We start from the raw sequence: 18,827 nt of genomic DNA on the forward strand, positions 1-18,827 counted from the left end.
TATGGTAATCCTAATTGATCTTATACGGGAAAGGTTTATTCTGATTTCATGTCAGATATTGAGAAAAACCTGCATATGTGTCTTTTTATATAGTGGATGTAAATTTCTGGTTTCAACTGTATATGTCCTGAGGTTTTACAATTGGAATAATCCCTCTGGAAAAAGGTTTTACCCATGGATGAAGTCGAGAAAGATTTACATGGTGTTACGGGTCCGGGTGGTGGAACCTCTGTGCTGCGGTGCAAGGAGGGACCAGAGGGGCGTAACTAAGTATCAACTCAGACCGACCAAGGTTGTACGGCGGCTCAATCGACTCCGTGACCAGGGAAGGAAAGAGCAGAGGGACCAGGTGTTACTCAGGGATCAACCTTGTATGAGAGCAGGTGACTCCCACGGGTCAGAGGGCAGGAACTGACCGGTACAGCAGATGAGCACGGCAGGCAGGCTAACGGGTGATCCGGGTAGACGGACTGGCAGACACGGCAGGTAACAAACAGGAGCCTCCAGGTAGGCTGGCTGGTAGGCACGGCAGGTAACAGGCAGGTGCTTCCAGGTAAGCAAGCGGATTGACAAGAACGGCAGGTGACCGGCAGATGCTTCCTAGGTAAGCAAGCGAGCAGAGCGCATAGACAGACTGGCGGACTGGACTGTAGACAGACTGTCGGGCTGGAGAGTAGTCAAGCTGGCGGGCAGGACTCGTAGTCAGGCTGGCGGTCAGGACTGGTAGTCAGGCTGGCGGGCAGGACTGGTAGTCAGGCTGGCGGGCAGGACTGGTAGTCAGGCTTGCGGGCAGGACTGGTAGTCAGGCTGGCGGGCAGGACTGGCAGCGGGACCTGAGGGCTGAAACAGAGGTGAGTACACAGTGCTACAACTTTACACGGGCACCTCCATTTTGGAGGAGGTGCCTTTTAAATGAGAGGTCCACCGGCCATTGGCCGGTGACTCCTTTGGACGGCGCGCGCAGCTGTCAGGGGGCAGAGATGCCGATACTACAGTACCCCCCTCTTTACGCCCCCCTTTTTTAGGCCTGAAAATTTTTTTTTAAGGAGAAGCGGGGTGTGGATGTTCTCCCTGGGTTCCCAAGTTCTCTCCTCTGGGCCAAACCCCTTCCAATTCACCAGATAAAAGGTTTTTCCTCTTACCCTCTTGGTGGCCAGAATGTTCTCTACCTCATAGACGTCCTCAGCGGAGACCGGAGCTGGGGAGGTACCTGGATTGTCCGAAAAAGAATTAAGCACAACTGGTTTGAGGAGAGATACGTGGAAGGAGTTGGGAATCCGTAAGGTGGCCGGGAGTTTTAACTTGTAGGCCACTGGATTGACTTGCTTGAGGACTTCAAATGAACCGTGGACCCAACTTATAGGAGGATATTTTGAGACAAACATGTTTGGAGGAGAGCCAAACTTTGTCTCCCGGCCGGAATTGAGGTGGATCCAGAGGTCTCTTATCAGCATGTCTCTTCATCCGCTCAGAGGATTGAAGAAGTGCGGACCTAGTGTCATCCCAAATGGTGGAAAATTCGCTGACCAGAGACTCCGCGGCAGGGTTGTCCACAGAAGCTGAAACGGGAAACGGAATCCGGGGATGTTGACCAGAAGATTCGCTCTCATGGTTGTTATAGGAGAACTCGGCCCATGGCAGGAGCTCCACCCAATCGGTATGGTGAGCATTGACGAAGTGCCGGAGGTAGCTGGTAAGGATCTGGTTGATACGTTCCACTTGGCCATTGGACTGCGGATGGTAAGCAGAGGAGAAATCAAGGTTGACATCCAGCAGCTTACACGTAGCTTTCCAGAAGTGCGAAGTAAACTGGACCCAACGATCGGACACAATGTGGAGGGGTAGGCCGTGGAGACGAAAGATGTGATGGATGAAGTCCTTAGCCAGCACAGATGCGGATGGGAGACCAGGCAGAGGGATGAAGTGAGCCATTTTAGAAAAGCGGTCAGCGACCACCCAAATGGCCGTACAACCGGCAGAAACAGAGAGATCAGTAATAAAGTCCATAGCGATGTGTTGCTACGGGGCAGCAGGTACGGGAAGGGGCAGAAGGCGGCCGACTGGAAAATGTCTGGGAACCTTGTTGCAGGCACAGGACGAACAGGCTGTGACGAAGTCTACCACATCCTTGTGCAGGGTAGGCCACCAGTAATACCGGGTAATGAGCAGGAAGGTCTTCTGGCCAGCATGGCCGGCTAATTTAGATGAATGACCCCAGTGAAGAACCTTCTTACGATCCGGAACCGCTACAAACGTCTTACCGGGTGGGAGACGAGACAGGTCCAAGGGGGCCACATTCATCACTTTGGAGGGATCAATAATGTGCATAGGCTCCTCCTCTTGATCGGAGGACAGGAAGGATCGGGACAAGGCATCGGCTTCAACGTTCTTGTCCGCAGGGGGGTAATGTAGGGAAAAGTTGAAGCAGGCGAAAAACAAAGACCACCGGGCCTGACGCAGATTGAGTCTTTGGGCATTCTGTAGATATGCCAGGTTTTTGTGATCAGTATAGATGACCACCGGATGCAGAGCCCCCTCAAGCAGGTAACGCCACTCCTCCAGCGCCAATTTGATGGCTAGCAGTTCACGGTCTCCTATGGAGTAGTTGCGCTTGGATGAGGAGAAGAGCTTGGAGAAGAAGCCGCAGGTTACTATTCTCCCAGACGGGGACTTCTGGGTGAGCACCGCTCTGGCTCCGGAAGAGGAAGCATCAACCTCCAGAAAGAACTGTTTGTTGCAATCCGGACGGTGCAGCACCGGGGCTGAAGAGAAGGCTAGTTTTAAGGAGAGGAAGGCCTCCTCCACTTCGGACAACCACTCCTTAGGATTCGCTCCCTTACGGGTGCGCACAGAGATGGGAGCAGTCCGGGAAGAGAAATGTGGGATGAAGACACGGTAATAGTTGGCGAAGCCCAGAAATCGCTGAATCGCCTTCAACCCCTCTGGATGGGGCCACTTTAAGACGGCAGAGACCTTCTAAGGGGTCCATCCGTAGACCTGTCTTAGAAATCATATAGCCCAGGAACGGAAGAGAGGTCTGCTTGAAGAGGCATTTCTCAAATTTTGCGTATAGATGATTCTGCCTGAGCAGGACCTGACGAACATCCGTCCGGTGTGTGGGAAGATCTGGAGAGAAGACCAAGATGTCGTCCAGGTATACCACCACACAAGAATATAAGGGGTCATGGAAGATGTCATTAACTAATTCTTGGAAAACGGCTGGAGCATTACAGAGACTGAAGGGCTTCACACGGTATTCATAGTAACTGTCCCGGGTATTGATTGCCGTCTTCCACTCGTCTCCTTGGCGGATCCGGACCAAATTTTACGCCCCACGAAGATCGAGCTTGGTGAAGATCTTCGCGCCTTTAAGGCGGTCGAACAGCTCAGAGATGAGCAGCAGGGGGTATTGGTTTTTGATAGTAATCTGGTTGAGTCCTCTATAATCGATACAGGGGCGTAGTGAGCCGTCTTTCTTTTTTACGAAGAAGAATCCGGCTCCAGCCGGAGAGGTAGATTTCTGGATGAATCCCCTAGCCAGATTTTCTTCGATGTACTCCGACATGGCCCGGGTTTCGGCCAACGACAACAGGTAAATACGCCCACGGGGTGGAGTGGCACCGGGTACCAGGTCGATAGGGCAATCATATGGCCTATAGGGTGGCAGAGTCTCTGCTTCCTTCTTGTCGAAGACATCTGCGTAGGACCAATAAGGTGCCGGTAGACCAGGTAAATTAGCCGGAGTAGACTGAGGTCGAGCCTGGCGAACAGGGACCAGGCAGGTCCCATGGCAATCCAGCCCCCAACGGAGCACTTCACCAGATTGCCAATTCAGGACAGGTTGATGTCTCTGTAGCCAGGGTAGGCCTAGCAAAAGGGAGTGAGAGTCCGGAAAGCACATGGAAACAGATCTTCTCTGAGTGCAGCATACCCACCTGAAGGGTTACGGGCTCAGTGACGAGCAAGATGGTCACCGGAAGGAGTCTTCCATCCACGGAAGCGACTGCCAAAGGTTCAGCCAGGGGTTTGGTAGGAATCTGATACTTCTCTACCAGGGGATACTTCTCTACCAGGAACTGGGAAATGAGATTCCCAGCGGCTCCGGAATCCAGATGGGCGTTTTCAAAGAAGCGGATTTCTCCACAGGAGACAGAGACGGATAAAGTCAAGAACGGAGAGGATTTACTCTTGCCTAGGACGACCTCTCTGAGCGGTCCTAGACATTGGAGTTTCCCGGTCTCACCGGGCAGGAACGAATCAGGTACTCCTTACTACCACAGTAGAAACAGCTCCCCTCAGCTCAGCATGTTTCTTGGCGAGACTTGACTATCTTGGTCTGGTCGATCTGCATAGGTTCGGGAGAGCGTGCCCGGGGAGTTGCTGGTTGGGAGGCAGGTCTCTGGAAAGTAGGAGCAAGACGAGGAAATCTTCTCTCCCGGGTAGTCTCTTTAGCACGTTCCAGGAAACGGATGTCAATCTGGGTAGCCAGTGACACCAGGTCATCCAGAGTGGTAGGGATGTCCCGACAGGCTATCTCGTCCTTAATCCGGCCGGAAAGACCCTCCCAGAAGGTGGACACCAGGGCCTCGTTGTCCCAGGCAAGCTCAGAAGCGAGGGTACAGAACTGTATAGCATACTTGGCCACGGTCAGACTTCCTTGGCGGAGACGGTGCAATGAGGAGGCAGTAGAAATTCTTCGTCCGGGCTCATCGAAGACCCTCCGGAAGGCAGTGAGAAAAGCCGGAAGATCAGACACCAGGGAATCCTGTCTCTCCCATAGAGGGTTTAGCCATGCCAATGCTTCCCCAGTGAGGTGGGACATGATGAACGCCACCTTGGCCCGGTCGGAGGGGAACTGATGTGCCAGAAGTTCAAAGTGCTGCGTGCACTGGTTCAGAAAGCACCGACATAAGACGGGGTCACCTCCAAAACGAGGAGGCGCAGAAAGCCGGGGTCCTGGGCTGGATGCCGTTGTATTGGAAGGCAGCGGCGCTGCCGGAGTGGAAGTCGCTCGACTCGAGGCGGACACAGGTGGGACAGACAGCGTGTCCAGGCGAGAGTTGGCATTCCGCAGGTAAGTCAGGATGGTTTCCTGTTGGGATCACTGACGAGAAACCTCCTGGTACAGGTCAGCAAGCGAAGGGGCCTGGGGGCCACCTGGGTTCCATGGCCTGTGCAAACTGCTACGGCTCCGGGTGGTGGAACCTCTGTGCTGCGGTGCAAGGAGGGACCAGAGGGGCGTAACTAAGTATCAACTCGGACCGACCAAGGTCGTACGGTGGCTCAATCGACTCCGTGACCAGGGTAGGACCGAGCAGAGGGACCAGGTGCTACTCTGGGCCAGACCTTGTATGAGAGCAGGTGACTCCCACGGGTCAGAAGGCAGGGACTGACCGGTACAGCAGATGAGCACGGCAGGCAGGCTGACGGGTGATCCGGGTAGACGGACTGACAGACACAGCAGGTAACAAGCAGGAGCCTCCAGGTAGGCTGGCTGGTAGGCACGGCAGGTAACAGGCAGGTGCTTCCAGGTAAGGAAGTGGATTGGCAGGCACGGCAGGTGACCGGCAGATGCTTCCTATGTAAGCAGGCGAGCAGAGCCCATAGACAGACTGGCGGACTGGACAGTAGACAGACTGTCGGGCTCGAGAGTAGTCAGGCTGGCGGACTGGACTGGTAGTCAAGCTGGCGGACTGGACTGGTAGTCAGGTCCCGCTGCCAGCCTGACTACCAGTCCTGCCCGCTAGCTTGAGGGCTGAAGCAGAGGTGAGTACACAGTGCTACAACTTTGCATGGCACCTCCATTTTGGAGGAGGTGCCTTTTAAATAAAAGGTCCTGCGGCCATTGGCCGGGGACTCCTTAGGATGGCGCTCGCGGCCCCTTTAAGAGGGGGGAGCGCTCGCGCCCTAAGCACAGCGCCCGGGAAGCTGCGCGCGCCGACAGCAGCAGCAGGAGCTCCGGAAGACGCCAGGCGGGGAGCGCGGTGGTAAGTGGGGCCGGCGTCTCTGCCTGTCAGGGGGCAGAGACGCCGATACTACACATGGTCTCATCCAATTATATGAACAACATTCTCCACATCTAAAGAAACCGCAGATTCTTCTATCTAGCCAAGTCCCCTTTGGTGCAGGGTTTTTATAGAAACTATGCACTAAATAGTCCCTAAATGACCAACCCTTTCTGAAAGTTATTGTGGGAGTAAATCCCACAGAACCCTCAGGTCACAAGTATATCACAGTGCTTTCTGAAGATATTAAAAATACGGTCACTCTGATAGTCGTAAGTTCCTATTACTTGTGTTTTCCCATCTTTTTCTTGGTCTCTTGGTTAGGTATGGAGTGTCTGCCTATCCTGTCTTTCTGCAAACGATTGTGCGAAATCCAAAATGTACTGTGGATACCCTTTTTCCTTGAATCTGGTGTTCATGTCTATTGCCTGTATATTAATATCTGTGATATTAGGACAGATACTTCTCAACCATAAAAATTGGCCCTTAGGTTTTCCCTTTTTAAGGGGGATGGGGTGTTGGTTATCCCACTTCAATAGTTTATTAGTGGTTGTAGGTTTATGGTAGATGAGTGTCCATAGGGTCCCATCCCATTCTTTCTTGATTAGTACATCCAGGAAAGGCAACTGGTTATAACTAAACTCCAATGTAAATCTAAGACCCACTCTATAGATATTGAGTTCCCTGACAAATTCAAGAAATTGTTCACTCGTCCCTGACCAGATGATAAAAATGTCAATATATCTATACCATACCCCAATATATGGATGTCACCACTTATGATCATCTATGAATATTGTGGTTTCCTCCCACCAGCCCAGGAACAGGTTAGCATACGAGGGGGCACAGGGGCTCCCCATCACAGTACCCCTGAGCTGGTGGAAGTACTTCCTGTCAAAAAGAAAGACGTTATGAGCAAGAGTGAATTTTAGAAGATCCTCCATGAAGTCATTATGTCTACTACATATAATGGAGGTATTGTGGGAACATTACACTGTGTGGGGGCATCATACATACTGCATAAGGGACATAATGGGGGCATTACACTGTGTGGGGGCATCATACATCCTGCATAAGAGGCATTACACTGTGTGGGGGTAGCATACATCCTGCATAAGGGGAATAATGGGGGCATTACACTGTGTGGGGGCATCATACATACTGCATAAGGGGCATAATGGGGGCATTACACTGTGGGGGGCATCATACATACTGCATAAGGGGCATAATGGGGGCATTACACTGTGTGGGGCATCATACATACTGCATAAGGGACATAATGGGGGCATTACAATGTGGGGCCAGTAAAGGGGCCCTGTACTATGAGAACAATACGTTTCCTCCCTTCCTGTCTCCATAGTCAGGTCGTATGTATCTATTACAGGAAACAGAACAAAAACCTTATGATTCTTATAAAGGGGCAACACAAGACCCCAAAAGAGTCTCCATAGTGCTGAAGGGGTTAATGCCCCCTGCGCCCAGTAATGGGGGATCTCCACATACCTCCACCTGCAGAGCCGCCACCACATATATGGCTGCTCTGTGCGCACAGGACCTGTGATGAGGTCACAGGAGGGGAGGAGTCAGGGGTCACATGATCAGGGGCCTCAGTGGATGCAGGACTCTGCTGTGCTGGTTGTCATGGTGCTGGATGAGCTGAAGTTTATGTGTGGGGTCAGGAGGGGTTTACAGTGTGGATGTAGCAGAGCCGAGTGTGTACGAGGCGTACGGAGCGGAGCCGCGCGTGTACGAGGCGTACGGAGCGGAGCCGCGCGTGTACGAGGTGTACGGAGCGGAGCCGCGCGTGTACGAGGTGTACGGAGCGGAGCCGCGCGTGTACGAGGTGTACGGAGCGGAGCCGCGCGTGTACGAGGCGTACGGAGCGGAGCCGCGCGTGTACGAGGCGTACGGAGCGGAGCCGCGCGTGTACGAGGCGTACGGAGCGGAGCCGCGCGCGTACGAGGCGTACGGAGCGGAGCCGCGTGTGTGGAAGGCATATCCTTGTATTCCTCAGCACTTTACATACATTATCATGGCTGTCCCCATTGGGGCTCACAATCTAAATTCCCTATCAGTATGTCTTTAGAGTGTGGGAGGAAAACGGAGAACCTGGAGGAAACCCGTGCAAACTTGGGAAGAACATACAAACTCCTTGCAGATGTTGTCCTTGGTGGGATTTGAACCCAGGACCCCAGTAGCAAGGCTGCAGTGCTAACCACAGAGCCACCGTGCTGCCTGTGCTGCCTGAATCGTAAGGGCCAATATTTTCTGTCAGAAATATTTGACATTTAAAGAGAATTTTTTTATAATAGTGCAGTCCTGACCAGAAGAGTAGAGAAAGTATTAGTGTCCCCATTTCAGGAGAGATTGTGCAGTAATCTGAATTCCTTAGGACTGAAAACATAATGGAATTTATGACGTGGAGTGAATCCATGAAACCACTTGAAACCACAGGGAATCCATGAAAGACTTTAGTCTGTGTCCATCACCTTAAGTGTCCATTAGCTAAAGTGTCTGAAATTTGAATTAATCCTGAATTGAACCTGAAGGTAACTGGATACTAAGTCCCAGTAAACAAAGTTTGTCTATGTTTTCACTCTCACCCCCTTAATCCTTCACTTCTTACAACCACCCCTAATCCCTACACCTAGTAATGAACTCTTCATCTCTCCCTCCATTCTCCCCACCCATCTCACCTCCTCCTCAGAGCTATTCCTCAACATACAATCCTTTGTCTCCAAACACAGACAGCCACCTCATGCCCTCTCCTGCTCCCACCTACTAACGCTTTCTCTGCTCCTCCTTACTGCCGGCAACATCTCTCCACATCCCGGCCCTCCTCACCACATCCCTACTGTCACTTCCACTTCCTACCCACGATCTATCCCAAACTCTCGTAACCCTTCTAACCTTATACCCATCCGCCAAGCCCCTGCTTCCCCAGTCCCCCTAACAGGAGCTCTATGGAACGCTCGCTCCATCTGCAACAAACTTTCCTACATTCACGATCTCTTCATCACTAACAAGCTTTCCTTCCTCGGCATCACTGAAACCTGGCTCACCCCCTCTGACACGGCCTCTCCTGCTGCACTTTCGTATGGCGGATTCCACCTCTCCCATATCCTCCTCTCAGATAACTGCTCCTTCACCCATATCCCACTGCCGCCCTCAATTACTCTCCCCTCTTTTGAAGTGCACTGCGTGCGTATCTACTCCCCCTCCAACCTCCAACTGGCTGTCATCTACCGCCCGCCAGGATCAACCACCACTTTCTTTGACCACTTCACCACTTGGCTACTTCATTTCCTCTCCGTTGACATCCCCACTATCCTCATGGGCGACTTTAACATCCCCATTGATACTTTCATCTCAGCTGCCTCTAAGCTTCTATCCCTTACTTCCTCCTTCGGTCTTACTCAGTGGTCTTCCACACCCACCCACAAAGACGGCCACACACTGGACCTCATCTTCACCTGCCTCTGTTCCCTATTTAACCTCTCTAACTCACCTCTCCCTCTTTCTGACCACAGCCTACTCACATTCTCTTCTCTCTCCTCCCAAGGGCAACAATCCCCACTCCACAAACTTGTATACCCTCGCAGAAATCTCAAACACCTTGACCTACACTCACTCTCTGAATACCTCCTCCCTCTTACAGACATTAGTTCCTTACATGATGCAGATGTTGCTGCCCCTTTATACAACACCATAGCCTCTTCAGCTCTCGATTCGGTCGTCCCCCTCACACATACCAAGGCTCGCACAATCAACAGACAACCCTGGCACACCAGCCTAACTAAACAACTGCGACGGGCCTCCAGGGTTGCTGAGCGTAGATGGAAAAGGTCACACTCCAATGAGCACTTCATCGCATTTAAATAGTCCCTCACTACCTTCAAGTCCACACTCACTGCAGCAAAACAAACATACTTCGCATCTGTCATATCCTCCCTGTCTCACAACCCCAAACAACTATTCAACACCTTCAATTCTCTCCTCCATCCCCCAGTGCTTCCTCCCTCTCCTCTTATTTCAGCTATTTACTTTGCTTCATTCTTCAAGCAGAAGATTGACACCATCAGACAAAGCTTTTGCCTAAAGCCCCCACAGCCCCTCCCCACACCTACTCAACCCTCTTCCTCCAAAACCACCTTCTCCACCATTTCTGAAGATCAACTTTCCTCTCTACTCTCCAAATCACACCTCACCACCTGTAAACTTGACCCAATCCCGTCCCACCTCATGCCAAACCTTACCACTATCTTCATCCCAACCCTAGCCCACCTCTTCAACCTGTCACTAACAACTGGTGTCTTCCCCTCATGCTTCAAACATGCCTCAATCACACCCATCCTCAAAAAGCCCTCCCTTGACCCATCCTCTGTGTCTAGCTATCGCCCCATATCACTTCTCCCCTATGCCTCAAAACTACTGGAACAACATGTCCACTCTGAGCTGTCCTCCCACCTCTCCTCCTGCTCCCTCTTCGAACGCCTACAATCTGGTTTCCGACCACACCATTCTACTGAAACTGCACTGACTAAAGTCACCAACGACCTACTAACCCCCAAATCTAAGCGACACTACTCTGTCCTCCTCCTCCTCCTAGACCTGTCATCTGCCTTTGACACAGTGGACCATTCCCTCTTTCTACAGACCCTCTCATCTCTCGGCATCACAGACTTGGCCCTATCCTGGATCTCCTCATACATAACAGACAGGACATTCAGTGTCTCCCACTCACACACCACCTCCTCATCTCGCCCCCTATCTGTCGGTGTCCCCCAAGGTTCAGTTCTAGGACCGCTGCTCTTCTCCATCTACACCTTAGGCCTGGGACAGCTCGTAGAATCTCATGGCTTTCATTATCACCTCTATGCTGATGATACACAGATCTACCTCTCTGGACCCGATATCACCTCCTTACTAACCAAAATCCCACAATGTCTATCTGCTATTTCATCCTTCGTCTCTGCCAGATTTCTAAAACTTAACATGGACAAAACAGAATTCATCTTTCCGCCATCTCATTCAACCCCCCCAACTGACCTATCTATCAATGTCAATGGCTGCCCACTCTCCCCAGTCCCTCAAGCTCGCTGCCTTGGGGTAACCCTGGACTCTGAACTCTCCTTCAAACCACATATCCAAGCCCTTTCCACTTCCTGCCGACTCCAACTCAAAAATATCTCCCGGGTCCGCACATTCCTCAACCATGAATCTGCAAAAACACTAGTGCACGCCCTCATCATCTCCCGCCTTGACTACTGCAACCTCCTGCTCTGTGGCCTCCCCTCTAACACTCTCGCACCCCTCCAATCTATCCTAAAGTCTGCTGCCCGACTAATCCACCTGTCAACCCGCTATTCCCCGGCCTCTCCTCTCTGTCAATCTCTTCACTGGCTCCCCATTGCTCAGAGACTCCAGTTCAAAACCCTAATCATGACATACAAAGCCATTCACAACCTGTCTCCTCCATATATCTCTGACCTAGTCTCCCGTTACATACTCGCACGCAACCTCCGATCCTCACGAGATCTCCTTCTCTACTCCCCTCTTATCTCCTCCTCCCACAATCACATACAAGATTTTCCCGTGCTTCCCCCCTACTCTGGAACTCTCTACCCCAACATATCAGACTCTCGCCTACCGTGGAAACCTTCAAAAGGAACCTGAAGACTCACCTCTTCCGACAAGCCTACAACCTGCAGTAACCACCGCTTCACCATACTGCTGCACGACCAGCTCTACCATCACCTACTGTATCCTCACCCATCCCTTGTAGATTGTGAGCCCTCGCGGGCAGGGTCCTCGCTCCTCCTGTACCAGTCGCTGTCACATTGTGTTCAAGATTGTTGTACTTGTTCTTGTATTATACCCCTTTTTCACATGTAAAGCGCCATGGAATAAATGGCGCTATAATAATAAATAATAATAATAACCAGGACTCGAGCCATGCCAACATCTCCTGCAGGCATGAATAAAAGTATATTACAGCCATCAGCCACGCACAGCTTAGAGATATATCATGGCACAGGTGTGATGTATTTTATGCAGTTTATCCCAATCCTGTTTGAAGTTAGTTGGTTTAAAAGAAACTGAGATGTCAGTATAGGTGGAAACTGTTGTTATTGTACAGAAATTCACAAGACTGGAACTGGTCTTGTAGGGACCATATGAGCACATTCAGCAGCACAGAAGGGAGAGAAGGTAGATTCATCCAATAAGATATCAGGGAACTAGGAAGCCAACAGCATCATTACCCTCCGCTTTCTCTTCAACTTATTTTCTAACTTGTCAGCACATTCTACGTACACTGTCATTTGGCTTTGTGGTTTACAGATCTGGGCAGGTAATGGTCAGCGTCTACTAATCCCAGGGGGGTAGGTGAATCCTTCAGATTGTAAATCCTGACGAAGGACGTGTTGTCCGAAACGCGCGTCGGGGTTTGCCGCGGAGTGCCATTCACACTAGCTGCTGTAGACACAGGTACGCTATATATTCTTCTCCATTTGACTGTATGTTGCCCCTTTGGTACTGCCTGCATATGTATGTTGGATATAGATATGGCCAATACTATAGTGCACATAGCACTCTTATACATACTGGCTGATCATATACCTGCTCTTTATCCTAGATTCTTAGGAGATTCTCAGGGGACTCTCATTATATGTTAACTAGATTTCTAGCAAATACGATCTAATATTTGTACCTGCTGTATTACCATCATATTTTGTATTATGCAGCTTATTATGTAAATCTTCATTCTGAGATGTAATTCTATGTTTTTTGGACTCCACTATGCGGCTCTCTCTTTGCATGTAGTGCCACTTGTTACCTTTACTTAATAAAGTGATTTATATAATCCTTTGTATGATTGGACCTATCATTCGGTGGTTCTCTTTTCCCTATGTGTGTTACCGAATGGTCTGCCATTCCCTATTGGTCCATATACTAAGCACTTGATATATTCCTTTGACCAGGCCAGCCTACGGGTGTTAGTATGGTCTGTGTCTTGTGCTTCAAGATTCAGTGTTTTCTGTCTCTCCAGATTGTAAATTCTATAGAAAAGAGCTTTCACAATTACACAAAGTAATTAGAACATTTTTCATATGGAGGCGAATGTTATGCTCTAGTGGCATGAGCCATGAGCCATATGAGCACATTCAGAAGGCAGAAAAGGTGGATTCATCCAATAAGATATCAGGGATCTAGGAAGCCATCAGCATCATTTTATTTAAATCAAATGTTTTGTGGTAGGGTGCTCTTCAAGAAAGTCCAATGCACTGTGTAGAACGCTTTTTTGGCGTAGGCAGAAACAATGCACATTGGGATCCCCTGTTTTTTGCATGTGAAATTAACAACGTTTTATTTTTATTATCACGAGCTTATCTACCCTTAATGAAGGCAACCTGATCGTTGCTGACAATTGAGGGTAGATAGTGGGAGAGCCGTGTTGTAACCACTTTAGAGAATATTTTGACGTCTACATTATTTAATGATATTGGATGAATATTAGGGCAGGTATTTGGTCCTTTTCCAGGCTTTGATGAAACCATTATATGAGCCTTAAGTGATTGGGGGGCAAAGGGGGAGTCTTCTGAGATATTATTGAACACTTTGGCTAAAAATGGTAATGACAGAGGTGTAAACATCTTATAAAATCTATTATTGAATCCATCTGGCCCAGGGCTCTTCCTGATAGGGAATGATTTAATGGCCTGTCCTATCTCTTGTTCAGTGAAAGCTTTGTCTAGTATCTCCTGCTCAGGGGTCTGTAAGGAAGGAACGGCAGTGTCCATAATATATTTGTCATTTTTAGTTTCAAGAATATTAGGTGGCATGTCGTGGTATTGTCCATGAATATTACATAGCGAACTATAAAGGCAACTAAATGCTTCCGCTATGTCAATGGGGTTATGAGTTTCTGGCCCGGGTGCCCCTTTTATGTTGGAGCCGTATGTCCTTTACACGTGTGGATGTAACCTCCTTGCCAATGAGCAACCACATTTATCTGTGAATTCGTACGAGTACCTTCACATGTGATCTTGGCATTTTGTATACGTTTGATCTAGTAAAGACCTTCTCTCATTTATTTTTTTCAATCAGATCATTTTTATTTAACGAAACAAAGAAAGACCAACATTTTGTTTTTTAAATAAACTTTGTGACAAAAAAAAGATAAAACAGTAAACAAAACAAGAACCGGTTTACAATGATATAAATCCCAATATCGCTCTATAGTACAAGGTTTTGGAATACTAATTTTACATTTGTACATAAATATCTGAATATTCCTGACTGCTTATTTTTTTTCCTATTGAGACATCAAAAGAAAAAGAATATATCTAAGAAGGGGCAATTGTGTGGACTGAGACAATTATTATTTGCTGACATCTTGGGTATAAGGATATAAATTCCTGGCTTACTGTAAGGAAATGGACAAACGATCCAGGATAGTATTTCTGTGAAGGTTCTTTGAAGCAATACCTGGGGTAATTAACCATTGCTCCCATATTTGTATGAATTTCTTGAGAGCGTTCCTTTAATATAAGATCCCCTTTTTAAGCGTAGAGTGTCATTTATCCTGGATTTTAGTTCTGTTATCATTGGAGGAGAATTGTCTATCCAATGTATTTCCAACAATTTTCTGGCTTGGAATAATACTCCTGAGCTAGCTACTACCATATGGAGCCTGGGTCTACATCCTCTCTCAGGAGTCCTAGGATACAGATTTTAGGTTGCAACTGAAGTTGTATCCCAAATACAGATAGTACAAGAGTGATCACCCCCTTCCAGTAGTCGCCAATATTTACACATTTCCATGTCATATGCATCAGGTGGGCATCATTTTGACCACATCTAGGACATGTGTCATCCGTTTCTATTTCAATTTTAAATAAAATACTTTGGGATCTATATGCTCTATGAATGAGAAGAATTCGGGACTATCTTTGTGACTCTGACAATGAAAGATTCAATGTCAAATCCAGTATTTCCCCCATTGCTCCTCAGATAACGGACCCACATCCTCCTCCCATTTTCTCTTAACTATCAAAGGATATTTATCCAAATGTAGGGCCAGTAACTGCCTATAAATAAGGGTTAATAGACAGACCTTTTGTATCCACTGCTTTAGCAATGGTATCTATTGGGTGATGTCCATCAGTAGGACGTTTATTCTAGTACCCCGATCCTCCCACTCACTAATATTATTTAGCTTCTATAGCTCTGGTAAGTTATAGTTGTGCCATAAAGGAGTATAGTTTGTGTACTTTTCAATCCCCAGAATATTTTTACCCCTATCCCACACCTTATATATTAACTCTAGTGTACGACATTTTAAGTCATTTTCTCGAGGAGGCCCCATATCTAGTACCGAGAATGGAAGCTTCCACATAAGTAGGTGCCCTGAAATTACACAACATTTGCGAGTACCCCATCCATGAAACTACTTTAGCTCCATTCTAGCGTTAAGGCGGTCTGCATATACCTGGAGGGAAGCAGATCATTTATGTTGTTTGTCAAGGAGATCAATCCGCTCAAGCAAATGAGACATTAGCTGTTCTCTCCTTTTTTGAGCTTTTATCTATGTTTTATTATTACACCTCTGAGGACACATGTGAGTGCTTCCCATTTAAATGGTAAGGCAGTTTCATCATGCTCATATATTTGAAGGAGTCTATAGTCTCAAGAAGGTCTGAGACACAGAGCGAGTCTTTCAGCAGATTATCATTTAGGTTCCAACATCTGAAGCCTTGGTGGAGTCCAGCATAGTCAGATCTATAATATAACGGGAGATGCGTGTCTGTCTGAAGCCTTTATAGACTGCGCAAGTGCGACAAGCCTGCGCAGTCCGGCTCCTGACAGAAGCAGGCATGGAGCCGTTACAGGTAAGAGAAGCGTATATGGCGCCGGAGATCACAGTATGCGTAGACACTGAACGCATACCGCGATCTCCGGCGCCGTACTTACATACTTACCTGACCGGGAGGAGCGTTGCCGCGGCGCCTCTCTTCGCCGGAGAAAGGGGCAGAAGTGAAGGTGTCGGAATCAGCACATGCACGTAGCGCTATTTGCAGTGTGTCTTCAGCAAAATGGCGCCGGACAGCGCGGTATGGGCATGCGCGTACTCTGGCGTCACACTCCTCCCCCAGCCTCCGGCAGAACAGAACACTGCAGTGCTTGAGCACAGAGAAGAAACGTGAGATTAAGTGTTTATTTTTTTGTATGTGTGCAACGTGAAAGGGATGAGGGGTGCCATACATACCAGGATTGGGGGGCGAGGGGGCAACACATATCAGGATTGGGGGATGAGGGGTACCAAGCATACCAGGATTGGGGGATGAGGGGTACCATGCATACCAGGATTGGGGGATGAGGGGTACCATGCATACCAGGATGAGGAATGGGGTGCCATGCATACCAGGATGAGGGGTACCACACATAGCAGGATTGGGGGGGTGAGGGGTGCCATACATACCAGTATAGGGATGAGGAGTGTCATGCATACAAGGATTGGTGGGTGAGGGGACCATGCATACCAGGATTGGGGGGTGAGGGGTGCCATGCATACCAGAATAGGGATGAGGGGTACCATACATACCAGGATAGGGATGGGGTACCATGCATACCAGGATAGGGATGGGGTACCATGCATACCAGGATAGGGACGAGAGGTACCCTACATACCAGGATAGGAATGCGGGGTACCATGCATACCAGGATAGGGATGGGGTACCATGAATACCAGGATAGGGATGAGGGGTACCATACATACCAGGATAGGAATTCGGGGGTTACCATGCATACCAGGATGAAGGGTACCATGCATACCAGAATAAGGATGAGGGGTACCATACATACCAGTATACGGATGAGGGGTGCCATGCATACCAGTATATGGATGAGGGGTGCCATACATACCAGGATAGGGGATGGGGTGCCATGCATACCAGTATATGGATGAAGGGTGCCATACATACCAGGATAGGGGATGGGGTGCCATGCATACCAGGATAGGGATGAGGAAGCCATATATACCATGATTGGGGATGAGGCGTGCCATGCATACCAGGATGAGGGATTAGGTGCCATGCATACCAGGATAGGGATGAGGAAGCCATACAAACCAGAATTGGGATGAGGGGTGCCATGTATACCAGGATGAGGCATGAGGTGTCATGCATACCAGGATAGGAATGCGGGGTACCATGCATACCAGGATAGGGATGAGGGGTACCATGCATACCAGGATAGGGATGAGGGGTATCATGCATACCAGGATGAGGGGTACCATGCATACCAGAATAGGGATGAGGGGTGCCATGCATACCAGGATGAGGGATGGGGTGTCATGCATACCAGGATAGGAATGCGGGGTACCATGCATACCAGGATAGGGATGAGGGGTACCATGCATACCAGGATGAGGGGTACCATGCATACCAGAATAGGGATGAGGAGTGCCATACATACCAGTATAGGGATGAGGGGTGCAATACATACCAGGATAGGGGATGGGGTGCCATGCATACCAGGATAGGGATGAGGGAGCCATATATACCAGGATTGGGGATGAAGCGTGCATTGCATACCAGGATAAGGGATTGGGTGCCATGCATACCAGGTTTCTGGGATGAGGCCATACATACCAGAATTGGGATGAGGGGTGCCATGCATACCAGGATGAGGGATGTGGTGTCATGCATACCAGGATAGGAATGCGGGGTACCATGCATATCAGGATAGGGATGAGGGGTACCATGCATACCAGAATAGGGATGAGGGGTGCCATGCATACCAGGATGAGGTATGGGGTGTCATGCATACCAGGATAGGAATGCGGGGTACCATGCATACCAGGATAGGGATGAGGGGTACCAGGCATACCAGGATGAGGGGTACCATGCATACCAGAATAAGGATGAGGGGTGCCATGCATACCAGGATGAGAGGTACCATACATACCAGAATAGGGATGAGGGGTACCATGCATACCAGGATAGGAATGAGAGGCACCATGCATACCAGGATGAGGGATGGGGTGCCATGCATACCAGGATTGGGGGATGAGTGGTGCCATGCATACCAGGATGAGAGATTGGGTAACATACATACCAGGATTGGAATGAGGGGTGCAATGTATACCAGGATGAGGGGTACCATACATACCAGAATAGGGATGAGGGTTACCATGCATACCAGGATAGGAATGAGAGGCACCATGCATACCAGGATGAGGGATGGGGTGCCATGCATACCAGGATTGGGGGATGAGTGGTGCCATGCATACCAGGATGAGGGATTGGGTAACATACATACCAGGATTGGGATGAGGGGTGCAATGTATACCAGATTTGGAATGAGGGGTGCCATGCATACCAGGATTGGGGGATGAGGAGGCAATACATACCAGGATTGGGGGATAAGGGGTGCCATACATACCAGGATGAGGGATGGGGTGCCATGCATACCAGGATTGGGGTATTAGTGGTGCCATGCATACCAGGATGAGGGATTGGGTACCATAATACCAGGATTGGGATGAGGAGAGCAATGTATACCAGATTTGGAATGAGAGCTGCCATGCATACCAACATTGGGGATGAGGGGTGCCATGCATACCAAGATTGGGGATGAGGGGTGCCATGCATACCAAGAATGGGGATGAGGGGTGCCATGCATACCAGGATTGGGGATGAGGGGTGCCATGCATACCAGGATTGGGGATGAGGGGTGCCATGCATACCAGGATTGAGAATGAGGGGTGCCATGCATACCAGGATGGGGATGAGGGGTGCCATGCATACCAGGATGGGA

The 18,827-nt window shown here is 49.3% G+C and overlaps 3 protein-coding genes across 3 annotated transcripts in view; all 3 read right to left on the minus strand.

Annotated features, from left to right (window-relative positions):
- Positions 1 to 7,583, minus strand: part of LOC141207923 (oocyte zinc finger protein XlCOF7.1-like) — a 456,010-nt gene extending 448,427 nt beyond the window's left edge. Inside the window, exon 1 of the mRNA XM_073664491.1 lies at positions 7,509 to 7,583. The gene's annotated coding sequence lies outside the window, so the exon portion shown is untranslated. The remainder of the gene's footprint in view (positions 1 to 7,508) is intronic.
- Positions 1 to 18,827, minus strand: part of LOC141207902 (uncharacterized) — a 999,716-nt gene that overhangs the window by 182,934 nt on the left and 797,955 nt on the right. The window lies entirely within an intron of this gene.
- LOC141207896 (gastrula zinc finger protein XlCGF66.1-like) overlaps positions 1 to 18,827 on the minus strand; it is a 66,923-nt gene that overhangs the window by 30,505 nt on the left and 17,591 nt on the right. The window lies entirely within an intron of this gene.

The sequence above is a fragment of the Phyllobates terribilis genome, unplaced genomic scaffold, assembly GCF_046119375.1.
Source record: "Phyllobates terribilis strain yellow unplaced genomic scaffold, ASM4611937v1 Scaffold_167__1_contigs__length_4167997, whole genome shotgun sequence".
Taxonomy (NCBI): domain Eukaryota; kingdom Metazoa; phylum Chordata; class Amphibia; order Anura; family Dendrobatidae; genus Phyllobates; species Phyllobates terribilis.